This window comes from Haliotis rufescens, unplaced genomic scaffold, assembly GCF_023055435.1.
Source record: "Haliotis rufescens isolate VD_foot unplaced genomic scaffold, xgHalRufe1.0.p SCAF_30, whole genome shotgun sequence".
NCBI classification, from domain to species: domain Eukaryota; kingdom Metazoa; phylum Mollusca; class Gastropoda; order Lepetellida; family Haliotidae; genus Haliotis; species Haliotis rufescens.
The window spans coordinates 4000865-4012693 of NW_025964002.1; the positions used below are offsets into that span (position 1 = coordinate 4000865).

The 11829-nt window shown below is 36.5% G+C and overlaps 1 long non-coding RNA gene across 22 annotated transcripts; it reads left to right on the forward strand.

Annotated features, from left to right (window-relative positions):
• Positions 1 to 242: 242 nt before the first annotated feature.
• Positions 243 to 9470, forward strand: LOC124111618. Of its 22 annotated transcripts, none has more exons than XR_007217730.1 (6): positions 243 to 302; positions 1193 to 1407; positions 1649 to 1741; positions 4521 to 4557; positions 7193 to 7327; positions 9241 to 9470. It is a non-coding gene; the product is annotated as an uncharacterized LOC124111618 (long non-coding RNA). The 22 variants fall into 22 exon arrangements; XR_007217738.1 differs by having other exon boundaries at positions 1196 to 1407; XR_007217736.1 differs by lacking the exon at positions 243 to 302 and adding an exon at positions 329 to 359.
• Positions 9471 to 11829: the final 2359 nt, after the last annotated feature.

The following is an 11829-nucleotide window of genomic DNA, read 5'->3' on the forward strand; positions in this document are numbered from 1 at the left end:
TTATTTGGGCCATTGCCCTGTGTTATCTAAGCGATATCGCAACAAAGCGATAGTTCGACACGACATTGCGATACGTCGATATTGTGATATGGTGCCGCCAAACGGCGACATGGAGTAGACACCCTCTATCTAACCGTAGCTCAGTTGTAATTCTAAGACAAATTATTCCATCCTAGCCGCAAGATGTGTGTTTGTTATTCAATTAGACTAACAAGAAACGCGTCATCTAGTCCAGACCACCCGATCCAGGAAATATTACCTACTACTAGCACAGAGTTGTTAGCAACTATGACCTGCTACTAGTAGGTACAAAGACGGTCTCTACGTCTCTGGAGACTAACATTTACTGCTACTACTAGGTAACGGCAAAGGCGCATGTCTAAAATGATTTTCATTGGTCAACGAGTCTACGTCGATGGTATGCAAGCCAGGCTCTGTCTCAACAGAAAAATAAATAGATTACCGCAGAGCAACTTCAGCCTGTAACCAGCTAGCTTTCTAGATGTAGAAGTAGCTTCGTAATGGTGAAATGCGCCATGCAAACCTTTCAACCACCATTCCAGTATGTTCCCAGTCACCTGGAATTACAAATAGAATCTACATTATCATGAAGAAAATTATACGGTAACCATTGATAATATTACATCACCAGCTGGTCACATGACCTCGTCATGCATCATCATCCGCCGCCATTTTGTGTAAGGTCACGTCATTTGTTCCACTCAACTTAGGCCTAGTTTAGGCTAGTTAATTGTGTCTTTTCTCTAAATAGAGCACAACAAACGTGGGTGTTTTCATACCAATAAATACTCTTCAATATTCCTACCATTGCCACAAATGGGAACGTAATGTCGTGCGTGTTTTCTACAGGTAGCCTTGCATTCTTTGCGTCCCTAGAAACAACGTCGACGTGCACAAGCAAGGTCACGCATCATAAATGCCGTTTATTCTAAAACAAAGAGTGCTTTACCGAAACAGTATGTCCTACAGTACTACCTATCGTATATTGTATTGGAGTTGTTGCCTGGTATCAAGCGCCCATGTTTTGACGCGAATCACTTGCATCCAAAGACGATTGGGTCACGTTCCTTTTCAGAATCGCTCGTTTCTTTTAGTCCAACTGGTAGTAATTACTAGTAATAAGTACTTACATATATATACTATTATATGTCGTATTTTGTTTACATTTCAGCAGTATGCATCGGAGGCAGAAAATTTATTCAAGCTCTGAAGTCCCAAACAACTGAAAATGCTCCAAAACACCATCACGTGACCCTGGTATTCTCAAAGTGCTGGTGAAAGTGTTTGTTTTGTAGGCCTAAATGTTTGTTGATAGTAGAGAGGCGGACTGATAGACTTTATAACAAGTCATGATCAACATTCCCCAACTGTTAGTTAATTACACTGGTCAGTCTACATCTGTATTGTTTCTTTGCAACCTGTCAACAAACTCAAATTTATCCATTTATACCTGAATAATTGTGTTGTCATATTTTAAGATGATGACTAGGCCTACAGCATCTAACTAACTGTAATCCTCTGATAACTAAATGTCTGAAGGCAAAATACCATTTTATTGATGAATATATCTCCATTTAACTCATACAGATTAGTGTAGGGTGTAATGTTGGAATGTTTTTGTTGACAGTAGCAGGCACTACATCTGCCTATGAGCAATGGACAGAACTGAGAATACCTTATCATGAACCGTAGTGAACACTGCTGGAAACATCCTGTTTTAGTAAGTATAATTGAATCCCCAATTATAATGTCATTGTACATACAAAAAATGACATAGTGTTGTTTTTAAATAGTGATCTGTTTGGTAGTGTTTTATATATTGTATATTTTTCTTTTCACTTTGTCTACTGGCCTGCATTTGTCCTTGTCATTTTCCTGTTATTTCTGATACATTCCAAAATAAGATTTGTCTGTACAGTACCAGCACACTTTAATAAGGACTAAGAGCAAATGTGCCTAGTTCTCAGTGTTCTAGACAATTTGTGTTGTACCCAAATAGAGGGAATATTGTTACTGTAGTTCTTGTCATTGTCTTGGCAGCAAGTGCCACATGTTCATGGGCACTACTTCAGCATGTTTAGTTGTACACATTTACCAGTGAAGATCAGGGTCAGAAAAGGTCTTCAGCAAACCATGCTTGCTTTAAGAGGCGACTATCCTTGTCATAACGTGGTTGAGGGGTCAGGCTCAGAGACCATGTTGATGCATGTCATCGTATCCCATTTGCATGGATTGATGCTCATGATGTCAATTACTGGATTGTCAGGTCCAGATTTGATTATTTACAGGCAGCTGTCAAAGCATGAATATTGCTTAGTACAGCATTAAACAACAAACAAACAAAGTTATACAGTTCAATTTTTTAAAGTATCTTATACTCTAGTATTATAATGTGCTATTTTTATTGATTATTATGAATACAGACTGTTTGTATCAGTTTGTAAGAGACACAAACCAAGGTTCCCACAACTATCTGCACATGCTTTGTCGTAACACAATTAATACGGTATCTTCAGGTTATGTATGTTTGTAAAATGTGCTAGAAAGTGTCCACTTTAGTTGTAAAATCAGTATCTTCCTCACAACAGAGCTAATGTGCACTACCTTGTTGTGGTATTTTTTGTTGAACTCGTCTCTGTCTTTCTCAAGTTATGTTTGTGCAAGGTGCCTACCTGGTGTATTGATAATATTACCTGACAAGAGTCAAGTTTGCTCATCATATTCTGAAATAAGTGTCTCCAATCTAATAGAAATGGGAAAAGTAATACAAGCGAGTCACCATCATTTTAACCGGTGCTAGGGATGTCAGCATAAAGTATATGTTTTTTTATTAATATTATAAATATTAAAACTCTTTGCACCTGGATTGGAAGAATTGAACATTATAAGAAAACTTCTATGTTCCTTTTCAGCTGACAGGCTGTTTGTGGAAGATGTAAGGTCAAGTGCTAGGGCCCCCTGTTTATTTTAGACCTACATTGTAAATGTTGTGCACTGGACCATGGAGCCTGGTCACTACAGGGTTTACCCAAGCCTCTTAAAACTGGGGACAAATTCAATTTCTAATCTTAAAAATATCATCTTGATTCTCTAATCATACTGTTAAAATTATGTTTTACATACTTATCTAATCTCTGTGGAATTCCTAATCCAATTAAATAGTAATGTCCAATATTTTTAAATATATTTGCAGATAACAAATTGCTGTAGACTAATAAGGCAACTGCCATATTATATTCTGACTCTTTACTGGACTCAGCAGACTCTGCACTGTATACTACTGAACACAATGAAGTATCAACGTCTTTTCATTTCGGAATTCAAGTAGCAAGCGGTAGCCTGTTGTCTGGTACTTTAAAGTATACTATAATGCATGTACTAATTCTTTATACTGTAAACACATAACATGTTTTGCTTGAGCAATTCTTCCTGAAAAGACCCCAAATTTGAAACGCAAGTCTAGTAAAATTGTGCTCGATGTAGTAAGTCCAATTAATAATAGTCAATATGACAACACTAAAATCCTGTTCGGGCTAGTTGACCCATCATTTTGGGGCACAGACTGCTCATGTAATTCAATATATGGTGACAATGTTGCACGAGGTTCTGTTGTGTGTATTTCAATAACTTGCACATTTATGAACTTTAACTTTAATGTAATCCTTGAATCCATTGATGCTTTATTTTTACATTTCTTTAATAACCTACAATTGTTATGAAGCTGTCATTTTTTGTGTGGTTCCAGGAATAAAGTCACCAGAAATGTATTCAAAAATTTTATCTGAGTTTGAGCATAACGAACATGGCAGATATGTTTCAAATGTTGTTTTCTTCCACTACTCAGACATGTAAGTTATTGTACAATAAGTCATCTATAGTGTAAAAACATGTTGATTCTTTTGTTTGCATATTTAGCTATTCCAGAACTGTTAGATGATATTAAATTGCTGTAGAAGGTATTTATTTCCATCTACATGTATAATGTCATTATGGTATACCAGTGTGTATGACAATTGTTTTGAAATTCATCAATATCTTCAAATATGATCTATTGTATCCAGTGAATGATATGTAAGAAAGAAGGAAGTTAGGCAGCACCCAAGCAGAGAGCGTACCATTAGACACATGTGATCAAAGGGGTTCCAATTCAACACATTGCCCTTACGTATGATGGTCACTGTCAAACGTTTTTCATGGATCTCTGTGTTTGAAAACCAACTCATCCTGATAATAGGTTTCTGATTATATTGCCTATTCACTTACACAAGATACACAATTTTGAGTAATAAACAGCTGAATGTAGAAATCTGTTAATGTTGACAGGAAGAGAACAATCATTACCTTAGGGTTATGTTAAATATCATTAACATGATTAAGGCTTTAATGACTTATTGATAAATAAGAAATATACGCAGCAAATTCTGTCATTGTCATTGTAGTATTTGTCTATACTATTACTTAAACGCTACATTAATAGCCATAATCACATTCAATTACAGGGATCGTTTTCTTCACATACAAGCCCCACCAGTGCAGGTAAAAACATTGCTGGGTCCACTTGCACAGAACAATCTTAGCACTTCAATTATTGTAAATCCTTAAGATCACGATCTTAGGCTTCGGCTACAATCGCTGTCCAATTGATCAAAGGGATTGTAGGCTATGATCATTGTAAGCTACAAGCGAAACTTACAATTGGTCCAAACCAATCTTAAGTAGCTAAGATCGTTGTGGTCCCTGAATAAACTTGACAAAATGGCGTGCAGGACCTCATCTAATTCACATAAATATTCTGCCTTATGTTCAAATATTGCCTCGTTATTTTGTTAACTTTATGATTCAAATCAACACTTTAATTTAAGATTTAACGTCAGAAATATCGTTAATTGCAATAGTGAACCACTTAACTATCGAATCAATAGCTAAAAGTAAAAGTACTATACCCACCGGACTCAATGCTGAAAGAAGTGTGAAACAACATACCTTTTCACTAATCAAGGGAAGGATAAAAAGTTGTATGCAAGCGATTAGTAACGTCCGTGACCTTTTCGATAACTCAAGGGCAGCTAATCATAGTTTATACTCTCTATGAGAGTGGTTTCCCTTTGTGTAAGCATGTAGCGTAGAATCTACCTTGCCCAGTGTATTAATGTTGTAGAATCGCTGAGCTCCCCATGTTATTCTTTTCGGTCCCATTCGTGTCAGTTATTTTGACTTAAGTTCATCATTAAATTAATTTACAAATTAATATTAGATGAAGTCAAACATGTTTAAATCTAAAATCGAGTTGGCAGGGGACGAGGGATTTTAAAATCTGAATTAAAAAGAAAAGAAACAAGCAAATACACATGATGAGACATTTGAAATTTGTGTAAAATATCCCATAAATAGCAAAAGTAAAATTTACACCTTTTAAAGATAATTATCAATGTAATTAATACCAAGTGAATATATATTAAACAACTGCTTTCTCGAAACATTATTCATTATTATTATTTCCCATGCATTCTTGAAATCCTGCGTCTTCCTGTGTTTTGAAAAAGTACTCATAACATCCTTTGTCACAGCAACGAAATGAAAGCATGAAGGATATATTTAGTATTTTACGAAAAGCTCCCCCGTGTTATGTTATAAGGAAATATTTTTAGTATTATTGTCCCCCGCCGCGCGGAGCGGTGGATATAGTATTCACGACCATCCGTACGTCTGTACGTCCGTCCGTACGTCCCACTTGTTTGTTGCCGCGATATCTCAAGAACTAAACACTGGATTGTCTTCATATTTGGAACTATGGTGTATATACAGACTCCGCAGACACCAGTCGGTTTTGGTGACCTTGACCCCATTTTCAAGGTCACAGCAGGCAAATCTGCTTTTAGAGTTGGAAAACGGTGTTGCCGCTATATCTCAAGAACTAAACACTGGATTGTCTTCATATTTGGAACTATGGTGTATATACAGACTCCGCAGACACCAGTCGGTTTTGGTGACCTTGACCCCATTTTCAAGGTCACAGCAGGCAAATCTGCTTTTGGAGTTGGAAAACGGTGTTGCCTCAATATCTCAAGAACTAATCGCTGGATTGTTTTCATATTTGGTACTATGGTGTATATACAGGCGGGGGACATTTCGTCACTTTGTGACAAATACTTGTTTATTTTAATTTCATAATGATTGTGTCACTAAATAATATATTTATTCGTATTTCAATACTTTTGATAAAAAAACATGAGTAGGTATTTCTCAAGTTGCAACAGATAACTGTTGAATTCCTAAATCATGACACTATTAATGCCAACAAAAATATATGCCATCATTCTAGTAATCGTTTCCTTCAAATAATTGGCACATTTCTTGAAACTGTGCAAGGTGCCATGGAGGGAGGTACATGTTGTGACGTGAACAGTTCCACTTATTGTATACGCAGCAAGTTATGCGCGTTTGCAGACAACTGTAGACAGGAGTCGAGTTTAAGATATTCGTACCTCCACCGTTGAAGATTTCAATCTTAGATGAGCCGTCTTACAATCGCGTTAAGATGGGTTTGTGCAAGTGGAATAGGACAGTTGTATGGTGATTGTAAAATTGATTGTAGCCGCCTAAGATTGATTGTAGCTAAGATTGTTCTGTGCAAGTAGGCCTAGGTGTCGGTAACTTTTAGGTGAGGTTAGGTTGCACCCAGTGCAGGTAACATTTCCAACCATAAGTGGAAAACTGAATTCTTTTAGAACTGGCTGCAAGTCTTTTCGAATCCAGGAAACAAAGGTTCATGAAAATAGTGAAATACACAGGTGGTCTGAATGCATTGAACTTGCAGGACTCATTCTTCACATTTACCAATAGAACAGTCACTCATGAGGTTACAATCACAACAGACACTTTGAGACTTCTGTTTAAGGTTGTTTACTCGATATCATGACATGAAAAGGCATGTACAGATTCACCTCAAAATAAATACTTGAGCACATTCTCAAGGGGTTTTTTCTTTGAATTTATTTAAAATTCAAAATAACAGAAAATTTTGGTGGTGCAACCTGCTTAGTTCACTTTGTTGCACCTGGTGCAGGTGGTAAGACAGAATGAAATTGTACCCTGAATTATAGACCAAGGCCCCAATGACGGTATGACTATGGACTAGCATTGATTATCATCGTCATATTTTTTATTTCAGTTGGCACACAACAGCATCCCTCCTGATCAAGTGAAAAGGAATCCTATGACACCGCTTGATCTTTGTCTGACATGGAAATCTGCAAATCAAATAAGGTGGAAGAATAACATCTGGTTAAAAAATTTATGTGGAAAAGTAAGTTTTTCAACATTTTGGGTAAGATTAAACTTCCAAATTTCATCAGGGGTTTGAAAATTAAAGGATGATAAATTCCTCATGGCTTGTTATGTGTTATTTATCCACTGTTTCCTTTGTTTGGACTTTTATTTTTATAAAATATACATTAAATGTAAAACTAGGCAAAAAGTCAGCAAAATCAGTCAAAATCAAGAAGGTCCGAAATCGCAAACATAACTGCATTGAGGTGGGTGTCTGAGTTGAAGCAAATATTGATCTGAACAATAATCTGTCAGCAGGTCAGAAATCACCCACGTAACTGCTGTTATCTGAACACAGTTCAGGTTTGAGATTCACCATGAACTTTTCAGGTATTGAGGGGCTGTGGGGTCCAAAAGTCATCTGAAAATGATTAAACACATGAATAATGGACATGAAATTTAAATTACAACATAAAATAGAATGGTCATGTGTGTAAAGACAGGTTATGTTCAATAGTCACTTTCAAATTTATCTTCCTTTAAGGTGGGCGAAAATAACATGGCTGCGGAAAAAAGACACAAAACATAGACCAATGTTGATATATTTTAAACAAATTCAGTCTGTAGATGTGTTATGTGTTCAGGTACCAAGTGTTGAAGTCAGCTAATGTTAGCTTGCATCAACCTTCAGTTGTTTAAAACTTTTACTTTAATGACAATCCAAGAAATCCAAGAATCACAAAAATCCGTCCATCGTGGTGATTCTGTGTTAGAATACGTCCACTGCAACATATCCTTGTTATAAGGGACGAGTTAAGTGATTGGGTGGTCAGGTTCGGTGACTTGGTTAGTTGCTTGTTATTGTAACAAGATGACAGTGATAATATCTAGATTCTAAATATGTCCACCATGTCCACCATATTGAATTTGTCGTCGATGCTAAATTATATTACATTGTAATTTGGGGCATAGTATTATTTTTTTAACTGCTGTTACTTTAACTGCACATACTTCACATGTGCCCCCTTATCTACATTTACTGCATTTTCGTTTAGTCCTTTTGGTTTTATGCATGTACTGGTAAATTTGAGTGATGAATGGAAAATATCAACACTGTAAATGGTGACACAGGGGTGTATTAAATGTTATGAATTGATCTAAGTGTTAAAATGAAAATGATATTGAGAAAACAGCCACATAATAAAATATATAAGTACCCTTTATCAGAGCGGCAAATCAGTTCAAGAAATGTGAATTTTATTGGGATTCCAAACTGTATATTTGTTCAAGATAAGGATTTGAAATATCTGATGTTGGTTCTTTTTGCAATGTTGCAACATAAACATAAATACAGTCATCCCTTGCTAAAACACCCTTCATGAAATACCACAGATTGGGTTAAACTTCAGGTAAAATACATGGGTCCCATACATTTAAATACTTCCCCCACAAACGCATTTTTAGGTCATCAGAAATAGCATATCAACAAATCTGCTCTGAAATTATGCACGTTAGTCCTGTTGTAAGGATGTACAGATGTTCTTGAGAAGTGTTCATTGTATACATCTAGACTTAGGACATATGTTTGCAATCTATTTGATTAAGTTTAGTCATATTTTTAATTTGAAACACTATGTGCTTCTTAAAACACTTGCCTTCAACTATTTGTTCTTATGTTTTTGATCATGCAACCTTCTATGTACTTATTGGGTTGGAATTATCAAAAGGGTAGCAGTTTTGGGGCACCATTGCTGAGAAATATGCCAGAAAATAAATCTTGAAAGTGTGCTTTCACTAATTGTTGTTAATAAAGTGTATAAATGGGCTGAGAAATGTGTGCATTTGAAATATTTGAAATATTTTATTTGAGTTTTGAGATAAAATGCAAATTTTACAGTATTTTAACAGAGCTCCAGATAAGATTTTTGATTCAGTTTTTTGTGGTTTCAGATATCTGCTTTAAAGTGATGTCATGAACTGGACGCTGCACTCTTGATTCCAACACTAATATTGTCATGACCAAATGTTAAAGTTCATATTCAGCAAGTTGAAGATAACTGACACCATCTTTAAGTATAAGTTGCACAAATATGGTATTCAGAAGTTTTTTGTTTACACTACTGATGTATATATAGTATAAAAAAATGGATTTCTGTAATAGAATAAAGTATTGGAATACATGTGATACTAGTTGTGTTTCCGTCACCACAATCTCATTAAAATCAGACCTTAGTTCTCGCTACCACTAAACAAAGACCTGAAGACATCCCATTAGGAGTCACGTCAGAACGACCTTTCATTCGACCGATCAGAGCGTCGCTTACCAGATCATGAAAGTGACAGTCAGAATGTGATTTCTAATTATACAACCTCGAAAACCTTTAACACGGGGTATTCCGAAAGATAGTTACAGGTTTAACGACTGAATCCATACAATCTAGACCATCTATTAGACATTCCAGAATGTTCTTTTGTTTAGTTTTCAAATTTGTAATCGAGAATTTGTCCAAATATGTTTCAAAGCGTAGTCGCCAATTTGAAATTAGTGCCGTAAAGCACGAGAAAGCTGCCTTCTGATTGGTCATTCTATTGGTCGGTAAATGTTCGCACAAGGTCGGTCTGACGTGACCCGTACTGGGATGTCCTCAGATCTTTGTTTAGCAGTAGCAAGAACTAAGGTCTGATTTTAAAGAGATTGTCGTCACCATAGTGTGGTTGTTTTATGCTGTTTGAGAGAAAAGTTGGCCTAATGGTCTTAAATGCTTCAACACTGCAGAGTTGTGTCGATTGGTTATGTGAGGATCCATTCTGATCACTGGTTTGGAGAATAGTGACCTTAAGCTGAACAGATGGACATGTGGCAGTGTGATTTGAAAGTGAGACACAAATTTATGCAACCACATGAGGTATTGTGGTGCTGAAACGAAGGTTCATATTCTGGATTTGAACCCATGACCAGTACATCAAGTTCCATCAACCATGACAATTATGACAACTGTGCACCCAAGTTTCTCTCACTCTACTTCATCAAAATTGCAGTACCATAAAGGCAGAAATTAATAAGTAGGGTCTGTGTGACTAATAAAGCAGTTTCTTGTCACTTTTCGGCCCACTTTTATATCACAATTAGACATATATTGGGTAGGAACACTAACCCTAGAACCTTACGATTCTTGTTCTTTTGAGATTCCGTAACAGCTGCGTCTGATTCAAGAATAACCCAGTTTTACATCATTGTCGGACATACATTGGGAAGAAGCCCAAACCCTAGCACCTCACGATTCACGTTTCTGTTGAGATACGATAACATCAGCGTCTGTATCAGGAATAAAAAAGTTTTACATCACAATTAGACAAATATTGGGTAGAAACCCTAACCCTAGCACCTCATGATTCATGTTTCTGTAGAGATACGAGAACATCAGCGTCTGTATCAGGAATAATCCAGTTTTACATCACTGTCGGACATATATTGAGTAGAAACCCTAACCCTAGCACCTCATGATTCATGTTTCTGTTGAGATACGAGAACATCAGCGTTTGTATCAGGAATAATCCAGTTTTACATCACTGTCGGACATATATTGAGTAGAAACCCTAACCCTAGCACCTTATCATTCATGTTTCTGTTGGGATACGAGAACATCAGCGTCTGTATCAGGAATAATCCAGTTTTACATCACAATTAGACATATATTGAGCAGAAACCCTAACCCTAGCACCTTATCATTCATGTTTCTGTAGAGATACGAGAACATCAGCGCCTGTATCAGGAATAATCCAGTTTTACATCACTGTCGGACATATATTGAGTAGAAACCCTAACCCTAGCACCTTATCATTCATGTTTCTGTTGAGATACGAGAATATCAGCGTCTATATCAGGAATAATCCAGTTTTACATCACTGTCGGACATATATTGAGTAGAAACCCTAACCCTAGCACCTTATCATTCATGTTTCTGTTGAGATACGAGAATATCAGCGTCTGTATCAGGAATAATCCAGTTTTACATCACTGTCGGACATATATTGAGTAGAAACCCTAACCCTAGCACCTGATCATTCATGTTTCTGTTGAGATACGAGAACATCAGCGTCTGTATCAGGAATAATCCAGTTTTACATCACTGTCGGACATATATTGAGTAGAAACCCTAACCCTAGCACCTGATCATTCATGCTTCTGTTGAGATACGAGAACATCAGCGTCTGTATCAGGAATAATCCAGTTTTACATCACTGTCGGACATATATTGAGTAGAAACCCTAACCCTAGCACCTTATCATTCATGTTTCTGTTGAGATACGAGAACATCAGCGTCTGTATCAGGAATAATCCAGTTTTACATCACAATTAGACATATATTAGGTAGAAACCCTAACCCTAGCCCCTTATCATTCATGTTTCTGTTGAGATACGAGAACAGCAGCGTCTGTATCAGGAATAACCCAGTTTTACATCTATGTTGGACATAAATTGAGTAGAAACCCTAACCCTAGAACCTCATGATTCATGTTTATGTAGAGATTTCGTGA